Genomic DNA, 10,665 nt, shown 5'->3' on the forward strand with positions numbered 1-10,665 from the left:
GCTTTTCACAGCTTTCATCTAGCTGCTGTCAGTTCTTAAAGTAATAATTCACTCTTTCCTATAAAATATGAAATTTACCAGGTGAGGCAAGCTAATACTTTTTCTTTTTTAAATTTGCAATTTGTAACACAAAATGAAAGCAATAAGGAAGTTAAAGGCCTTTTTACTATAACACTGTTGTTATAATAACTGGAAGTACATTCACCGGCATGAAATCTTAAATGTAGTAGAAATGGCACTCCAGGAGTTCTTGGTTTTGCCTTTATAGATTTTTCTCTGTTGCACCCTTTAGCCCAGTAGGATTTAATCATTGAAACTTTTCTCATATCCTGCAGTAATTCTTTACAAACTCCTGAAATTTAATAATCTAAATTATTTTTTACGCACTATGTATACGTGTGCCTTTTGACATGTTTACTGAACTTACTGTATGTGATTCTGTATGATACATGAATGAGATATTTACTGGACATAATTTTTAATGCCATTGAAATTACGTCATTCAAGCGATAAAAGAGAGAATTGTCTTTAGACAACTACAGAATCTGTAGATCAGAGAGTGAGTTCGGTATGTGTTGTCAAGATTTACGCAATCCTTCTCTCCATTATGTAAATTCTGATTATAGAGAGCTCTGGGACCCAACGAGAAGCAATTACAGCCCTCCCAGTCTGCGAGGAGTACATGCAAGACTCATAATGGCCAAAAAAGTCATGGCATGTTTGGTATTCCATTATAAGATAAACCAGTTTCTTTCATTAATGAAACATTCCCCATGCCCTGCCCATAAAGAAAAAGTACTGACAGGGAACAACTTCAGAACGGTGAACTGCAGAGGAATAACGGTCTGGGTTACTGAGACAGCAGAGACAACAAGCCCCAAGTTCTGCCTTTTTGTGCTATAAATGTTCATACGCCTCAAACTGATGCCATATATACATCTAGAGAACTGATGAAGCAGGATAATATGTCTCAAAAATGATCATTTTGCGAACAGAATCAGGGTCTCCTTTTATTAGAGAGCTCCCTAAATAGCCAAGGTGTCCTTCCAACATTAGCTAGGTTGATATGTGAATACCAGCATCTCTACCCATAGTTTCAGTTGATCTGCGAAGACACTCTGGTCCCTAATTATATGTGATGATTCATCTAAATTATCAGCCCCAGGAAGGAATGCTTTCTGGTTCTGCGGCTGGGGTCCATGCTCTGGCAACACTCTCATCATATATGAAGGTGAGACCCAACGTGCACCACCCTTCTTCACATTGCAGTCGGCTGGGAAGAGTGCTGCATGGTGAACCCCAGACTGTCTCAGACTTTAAACCTAAAGTAGAAAAAACAGCTTTCATTGCTTTCTTGAGTAGCATCACTAGTCCATTATTGCCTTAAAATAATATAGGCTGTAAACTATGCATTATTAGCTTGCCTCATTAGTTAATCCCATTAGACTGCTATATGCAGGCATTTTATCAGGAAAACTGAAAGTTAATTACTAGGAACACACTTTTCCAGTTGCATTTGAGATTGCATTGTAGATCGACGACTTGAAAAGGCTCTTGCTTTGGTGCAGTGCAAACCTGGCCTCCTAATTTCTTGTGTTTAGGTAAGAGGGCATTTGATGGTTGAAAATGATGCTTTCGCCAAATGGTGTTTGGATAAATTACATGTATAGGATGGCAGCACTGGGAATACACTCCACTTTTATTACCAGTTTGCATTACTGATGTTCCTACGAAGCTTTGCTTGAAGTGGGAGTGCAAAATGCAGCAAAGCAGCTGTGGACAGACAGGTCCATCACCATAAGTCAAACCAAGAGCCGCCTGGGTCACTGTAGAAGTTGCTTATCTCAGTACGTAAAAGTCCATGACTTCTCTGATTCCTGTTCTATTAAGCATGGAACTGTTCCATTAAGCACTAAGGGCATGTAGTGATAAGACAAGGGGAAATGGCTTTAAATTGAAAGAGGGCAGATTTAGATAAGATATAAGGAAGAAATTTTTCACTCAGAGGGTGGTGAGGTACTGGAACAGGTTGCCCACAGAAGTTGTTGATGCCCCATCCCTGGAAGTGTTCAAGGTCAGGTTGGATGAGGCTTTGAGCAACCTGACCTAGTGGAGGGTGTCCCTGCCCATGGCAGGGGGGTTGGAACTAGATGATCTTTGAGGTCCCTTCCAACCCAAACCATTCTATGATTCTATGATATTTGAAAGAAAATAAAATAAAAGCTAGGAGTGTTGGCAAGTGGATAGCAATGTTTGCATGCAACCATATATCCACAAACAGCTGTTGCGTGTTGTTATTAAAGTTTAGGATATAAATATGGAGCAGTATATTTGAGATCTTTGAAGTGGCATATACTAGTATCTTCTATCAGGTAGAAAATTACAATTTATGTCATTTGAATCCTCAAAGGGTGTGAAAAGCTCTATTTATGTGCATTCAGTTCAACAGGAATATTTCAGTCCCAGAGTAATATGATCTTCAAATATGTCTGATTTCTTATATCGTATTTGCTTGAGTATTTTCTGAGAGGCACCGCCATGAACCATTTGGTTTAAAGAATTGTATTGATGATATAGTTGGAGACAACTATTTTTACACACTAATCTATTGGCTGAGGTGGTTTCTCTGGAAACTTGAGAAAGATCGTTCTCACTGCAGTCTTTATTATTATTATTATTATTATTGTTATTATTATTGTTATTATTACTATTATTATTTATTTGTGCTATTTTGTTTGTTAAAATTAGTAAGAATATATACTGATTGGATGAGTGTTTCTTTTCACTGTTTCTGGCATAGTTACAGCCAGGAGCCAGAGTTATGGTTTACATTTCTGAGTGTGACAGAGAGATGGATAACAGCTCATATTTGTAAATATCCTCCAGTGAGATTCTGCAGGGATTTTTTGTTATTTCTCTTTACAACTGGTTGCCTGAGGAAAGTGAATTAACATAACTCTTTCTCTACTTAGTTTCACAACTTTGTTATGCTCTTTGAGCTGCCCCACTCTCTGCTGATCCAATAGCACCAGTCTTGATTTGTTCACCTCTCTCGCGGTGCACATCCTCCTACTAAGCCAATCCTAGTCCTAGAACTTGAACTCAGTGTCTGCTCTCCCCTTCCTACACGTCACCTGCAAAACATTCTTCTGCTTCAGTTCATGAGTATCAAGTATCGTAACGATGCGCTCAACGCTTCCCAGGGTAACTCTGTGGCCCCACTGCAGGAGCATCGCTCGCGCTCCCTTCACCATGCAGTTGCGCTTCCTGCTTGTGACTGAAAAGAGATTTTTAGCTCTTCTGTGATGCCATGTAATCTGTCTGTACCACCAGACACCAGTTCTCTTCCAGATGCCCTAAATAAATATGAATGCTCTAAATTTATAGGTGATAATTTTTGTGTGAAGATTATGTCTGTGCCTACTTATATAAAACTCCCATCTTCTTATGCACCTGCACACTGGCAAAACATGGTAAGTTGAAAAGTCCTTTATTTTCTTAGCAACAACTAAACCCATCTGTACGTTATTAACGTTTTTCTCATACCAAATCCCATACTAAATCCAAAACACAGCGCTATTCTAGCTATAAGAAGAAAATCAACTCTATCCCAGCCGCAACCAGGACAGGTATTGGAACTGAGTCACCATCAGAGAAGTAGATTTGAGCCATTTTGGTGATCGTATATATTTTCAGTATCTAACGTGTTCTTCTCAACTTGATGGTGATGCTCTCTAGTGGACAAGTTTGAAAAATCTGTTTGCATGAGCATCTGAAAAATGCCTAGAACTCTGGTGCTGAGGATACAGGTAGGTTGGGCAAACAAACAGAAAGAGAAAAGATCCCTAAAATAAGTGAGCAAACTGAGAAAACTAAAAATGAAAAAATCTTTTTGAAGGAACCAAAATAGAATTAAGGGACTCAAAAAAAGAATTAGAACCCTTTTATGTTTTTGTATCCCTCTTGTGCATTTAGCTTGTAAATATTAAGGAAGCATGAAGATATATCGTGTTTGGTTATAGATGTACAGGCACGAATATGAAACAAGATTGAGTTGTATTTCTTTTTTCCAAGTTAATTTCTGAAAAATTTCTCCACTTTTCAGTATTTACTACCACACTCAGCTTAGTAGCTTCCCCAAGGTAGGGTATTTCTGGTTAAAGGAAAAAGCACTGCAAATTTTTAAATAAGTATCACAAGTGTTACTGCTAATCCTAGACCATTTGTTTTCTCTTGAGGCGCAAGTTCATACTACCACCTAGTGCAATTCTCGTTTCAATGCAACAGCGTTCTACAGTATGATGTCTTCATTGTTAACGAGTTCCTCTGAATAATTAATCTAGCTAATACACCTATTGACTATAGTCATAACTCTATTAATGGAAGAAACAGAAACAGAACATGATTGTTCTTCTACCTCTTAGCCCTCTGTAAATAATACACTGACTTCCATGCTTTATCTGCCCGTTTTCTCACATGCATGTAGTGATTTCAAGATAGCAACCATTCCCCTAGCACAGTAATACACATCTACACTGTTGCTGAATTATGCAGCTCTGGGTTTATATGAATGAACAGTGGTTGGTTTGTACAAGCACTCTGTTCATGTTTGAAGTGTGATTTGGAAAAGGAGAGTAGATTGTCTTGATTTCATGTGCTGTGGTATGTAAACCCACAGCAAATCTCTAAGTTTGTAGGTATCAGCATTCTGATCTTAACAAAGAGCCGTATGGATTAAACAGTTAGTGCTGCTAATTCCTAGTGTGTAGCTATCACTTTGGTGCCATTCTACTTCCCTCATGAAACAGTCCTTTTTTTTTTTTTGAAAGGTATGTCTAATAAACATCCTCAAATGTTACAAGGATTATTTAAATAAACTTCCTAAAGGCCAAATGTAATGTTGGCCCTTAGTATAACTATGTAGTAATGAATGTACCTGAAAACATTGTCCATTTACAGAGGGCTTGGGTGTTTTTTATATCGGAAACTTCATCTCTATTAATGAATTATTTCAGAGTCAAAAGTGGATATTATAATCTTTATTTTTTTCAAGAAGTTAGCTAAGTTGATGCTTTCTATTATTATGTTTAATTTCCTAGCCCTATTTTAATGCTTTGTCAATAAGGAAAATATACATGTAGTTAACTTAGTGTGCAGCAGAACTTTCTCTAATACTACCCGTATTTACCCTTGCTCAAAAATAAAGAATGAATACTTATTTTATATAAAGAAATAGTACAAATATGTTAATAACTGTTCTGTTTATGGGGTAGCTAAACTGAAAAAACTAAATATATTTTAGTTTCAATAAGTAAGTGTTTTTTCCAGGCCTCCTCTTCTTCTGCATTTCCTTCATTTGAAAGAGTCAGATCTAAAGAGACAGGAAGGATCAAACTCCCTGTCGTACAAATAACTGAGAAATTTCACTAATTTGGAATTCCAATGTGATTTTGGCAAAAGGATCTTACCTACATGCAAAGTCATGTGTTTAAAGCTTAGGGTACAGTCTTAGAGGGCCAAAGTTGTGGTTGATGGATAATTTCTTGGACTTCAGTGAGACTGGAAAGTGTTCAAATGCGAACAGAAGGCAAATCAGTTTATTTAAGATTTATAAGCTGTGGTATTGTAAGTATATAGCTGTAAGATATATGTCCCTTTTCTGACAGAATAAACTTTTCAAAGAGAAACACCAGATATGGTGTTATAGTTTATCCATCATACCATTTCTAGAATGTGGTATCACTGCTTTTACTTTCGCTGTCATGCTTACATGGCAGGCGGGAGTGGCTATAGATTTACCTTAGGAGACACAGAGGAGTGGAAGATTGCAACCCATGTTCTTACAACTCTGGGTGAATTTTCTTTAAGATTTTGGGGCGTGCTCCCAAATACTCATTTCAAACGCACGCTGCAGGTACATTAGCTGTTTAGAATGATGCAAAAAGGGCAAAAGAGCTTCAATATGTTGTTTCTGTTTTGTGTGTTCGGAAAGAAGCGTGCTAATGCACTCATTCCACTGGTTTCATTAATAAGGGAAGAAGTTACACATGTGCTAGGAATACATTTTTCAAAAGGACCAAGTCTGAATCTTTCGCATCTGAAAGTCCATAAAGAAAACACCTTTGAGTGAGGGACTTCACATATGCTAACCAGCTCTTGAAATGAATTTTGGAGTGTTGGGGAAATTGCAGAAGGAGAAAAGCTGTGAATAGTTAAAAAGTATTTGAAAAGAACTCGCAGCTAAATGGCCTGTTAACCTGACATGAGCTCCAGGTGAAATAGCAGGAAAGGGCAAAGGATTTAAGTGATAAAGAATTAAATGATAGGAATAAAATTATTCTGACTTAGTGTGATTTTATAGCAAATAGGCTTGATTTAACTATTCATGAGATTACAGATGTAATCATACTGTGTAGACATAGTATGCTTTAACTGCTGGAAAATAATTCAGCTAGCACAATATACTACTGTTCATTTTAAATTACTGGCACAGTAGCACATACAGTCTATAATCAACAAATTAAAATCTGAAACTTTTGAAAAATAATGCAAGTGAGAAATAATCATCCAGTGAGGCTGTTTACAATCGTGTCTTCCAAAGAAGAGTGCTGAAATCAAACTGATGCGAGTTTTATGCATAACCTGGACTCAAATATAAAATCACCGCTGATAAAATGTGTAGATGACACAGAGGTTGACAGCATGATAGATAATGATGCTGAAGTCATACAAAGTAACACGGACAGTTTGGTAAGCAGAACCCATGCCATTAGCTACTGTTTTAATATATTCACATGCAGAGCTGTATGTCCAAAAAATCCAGTTTATAAGGGGGACGGCAGTATCCTTGAAAACAGCAACTTTGAAAAGTGCTTATAAATCATCTTGAGCAACTGAGTCAACACAGACCTCTAATGTGATGTCTCAGGTAAAGAAGATTAAGAAGAATTTGCAAATCTATTCAGGAAGGCAGTGTGTAGGAGTAGGAGGGCAATTTTATGTTTATTTATGTAAGCATTGATGCAGCCAGTACTAGAGTATTGCTTACAAGGTCAGGTATCAGTGTTTCTAACAGTGCAAGAAATGGAGAAGGTATAAGAAGGAAGCCACAAAGATTATCTGAGTGCTGGAAAAGTCCTTTACTGTGAAGGACAGAAAGAATTCGATTTGTTAAGCTTATCAAAGAAGAGACTGAAAGGTAACTTGGTTGTAGCACAGAAGTACTAATACAGGGAGAATATGCCACATATATATACACCACATTTTTAATCTCAGAGAAGAAAGCTTAAGAAAAAACCAAGGACTAGAAGCAACAGCCAACACATTCAAAGTATCAGTTAGACAAAGATTAGCGTCCCAATTCTTCAGCAGCACAGGTCTGATGCATCTCCCCTGTTGAAATCGTGAAGCTGAAGCTGAGTTCTTTCCAAAAGATGGGTTTTAGTCTGGCTAGATTATTGGTCTCAGCCTCACTGTATGATGCCTCCTCCTTGTACATAACGTAGTTTAGTATATTCCCACACTGCGTGGTAGTTATTCGATTTTTGCACAGAAATAGTATATCCTTAGACAGAGTCAGTAGAAGTATTTTAAAGGTAACGTGTCCAACATCATTATGTATTACATTGAGGAAAAAATTAAGCATATAGCAGTAGCAAAAAGTGTTTTCTGATTACAATTATAAAATGAAAATTGTCATTCGAGAGGGAACATTTTTTGTTAAAGGAAAAAACCACTAGATGGCACTAAAACATCCCTGTACAAATCCTCTCACTTTGGTAACCTGATTATCTGTATATTTTCATCAAAACTAAAAGGAATATATGAGGCATAGTATGAAGAATCCGAGGGACATAGAACTCTGATATTGGACAGGATGAATTTTCTGTTTCTGTGTATTTTACGCAATACACCTTTCACTGTTTAGTTTATGATCATCTGAATTACCTTTATGCACTTACATGTTCAGAGAATTTGTTTAAGGGAACTTAATCAGTACCAAATTACATCAAATGCTCCTTAGCACATGGAATTAAACACTATTCCAATCCATAGTTTGATTACTGGCTAGACCTTGTTCTCTTCCTGCTAGAGTAAGTTTAGTTAAATAAATTACAGGAATTCTCTATTCTGAAGTGTAACAGAGGCTATGGGTTCCTCTCTCACCACCAGGACATGGAATCAAGACTGCCTGGCAATTTATTAGTACACAATAACAGGAATTATTGTTTCAGTAAAACCCAATAAACACTCTGTGTACTTATAAAGACTCTTTTCTGGTGTTTCATCTATTTAATAAATTATTTACATATAAAATTGATCGCTGTAAAGCTGTTCCTTCTGAACGAGTAGATGCCATCTTTAAATACTCAAGACATTATGTGGGAAGAAAGGAATCAGCTCTCACTTCACATTTCCAAAGAGCTTTTTAAGCTTCTCAGCTATCCAGGCTGACAGACTTGCGCTGATGGAAGCGATCATAGGAGTGGTGAAAGCTGGTATTATCAGGGAATTACTGTATAGGTCTGGTTGAAGAAATGCAGAAGCTAAATAGTTTAGTGTAACATATCCAATATTTTTAAAAGGTGCAAGTGAGGTATTATATTTTCTGATACAATTTTAGTCAAAAAGTATATGAAATACAAGGTTTCTGCCAATGACAGTCTCATGCTGAAAAGCATTCAAACCTTACATGTGTCGACAGGGTGACCGGAGGTGACTGTGAATGTGTGGATGTGTCTTGAGTTTGGCTCTTCAGAGAATCAGAGCTAGCGTGTCCCCTACATAGAACTCGGAGTCTGTGGCTGTTTCTGGCAGTTTGGGTGATAATTTGGGTGGGTACTGTTGCATTAGCCAATTAATTTTATTCTGTGGTCAGATATCGTAGTGCTTTTCTTGGTAGTCTTTGAATTGGCTGTTAATAAAAATAATAAATAAAATAACATGAAAATGTGTTAGTTTAACTCCTTTTTATAAGAAATAAATCGCATTTTGACTCCTTTTTTTTTTTTTTTTCCCCTCCTAGTTGTAGCTGTTTCTTGTTTCTAGAATAGGTACATATCTGGGTAAATAACGTTAGGTCATGGGAGGGCTTTTTACTTTGCCGCATCTTCACTGCGGTTTGTGCTTGGTCTGCTGACTTATTGGCTATGGAGGTTCTTGGGTCTTTTCCCCCTCGGCATGGCCTCTGACCATGATTTTGGCTTAGTATATCTACCAGTTTCTTTGGCTCCTGACCTTGGCTTGTCCTTGCTCTGCCTCCAAACTCATAAGGCTAATTTGTAATCCTACAGATTCAGGGTTTGATAGACTTTCTCTTTTAGGCTTCTATGGTCAGACCTTACTCACCCTGGCTGGTAAACTCTTTTTGAAAGTTCAGTGATTTTTCCTAAGCCTTCTCAGGTCCATGGCCTGGCTTAATTATTTTCCTGTTAGATTATTTTTAAACTGGATCTTGGATTCTCCTTTGCAATAATCTGTTTGCATTAGTCTGCTACTGGGGAATGTCTTTTACAAAGCATGGCTGGGAGCTGTGAGTTGATGATAAAAAAAATGGGCTGCTCAGCTGTGTCTTAGGTATGTGGTCACAGCAGAGAGGCACTGTGATGTCAGTGTGTAAGCCTGAGATAAAACTGCCATTCATCAAATCTTTTGTGAAAGATGTGGGACTGGATGCTTGGCAAATCTCAGTCCTTATGAGGTAAATTTAGTAATCTCAAGTATTTCTCTGGCTCTCTTCAAAATAAGGGAGCTTTTATCTGTTGATCCTAAAAAGCAACTGTTCCTGGGTCCAATAGAGAAGCATGGCTACTTTTCCCTATACCTTTTTTTCTCTAGAGTAATAACTTCTTTCTTGAGCTGTCTTCCTCTTTGTCACTAACCGCTTCAAGTATTTCTATGACTCTAATTGGTCCTTTTTTGGTCACAAAAAGGAACAACTACTTCCTCTGGCCACAGAAGTTCTGTTAGACTCTCATATGCAAGATATATAATCTATCTAATCTATCCCTTAAAAAATAATTTTTTTACTATGTCATCTGAAATAATGTATTTATTCAAAACAACTGTTTTCATGGCAATTTGGCAGTGTTCTGTTCTTTAACATACTTGTTAAACAAGACAAAAGATTTCACTCTTTTTCACTCATTATTTAAAAGATTACTCATCCCTGGTTTGAGAATTTTAAAGAAAATCTACAAAATGCAAACTTCTGCTCAATTTTCAGTTTGAGTCTTCTGAACAGAAATATTATGTTGGTCCCAAATTACATTATTTGTAAGACAGGGGTGACAAATGTATTTTTATACTTGGAGAAATTAGAGTGTTTTACATTCACCCTGCAACAGCTGGTTTAGTCTGGCGCTATATTTTTCCAGAGCTGTTGAGGGATTTGTTTAGCCCAATAGGATTTGTATTGATTTCTGTTTCAGTTTTTTTGGAGAGCTTTATTCTTGTTTTGTTGGTATATTGATTCTGAGAGCTTTAGCCATTCGAGTTATTACAAATATTGCTATATTTATGCTGTAATTCTACTACAGTAATCAAGAACTTAGACCTTTGCAGCTATTAAAACATCCCACAACAAACAAAAACTCCCCAAGAACTGAAGTTGCAGCTAGTTTCCTGGAATCTGAAGTATCTCTGGAAAGGTCTTACCATATTTCT

This window comes from Tauraco erythrolophus, chromosome 9, assembly GCF_009769465.1.
Source record: "Tauraco erythrolophus isolate bTauEry1 chromosome 9, bTauEry1.pri, whole genome shotgun sequence".
Lineage (NCBI taxonomy): Eukaryota > Metazoa > Chordata > Aves > Musophagiformes > Musophagidae > Tauraco > Tauraco erythrolophus.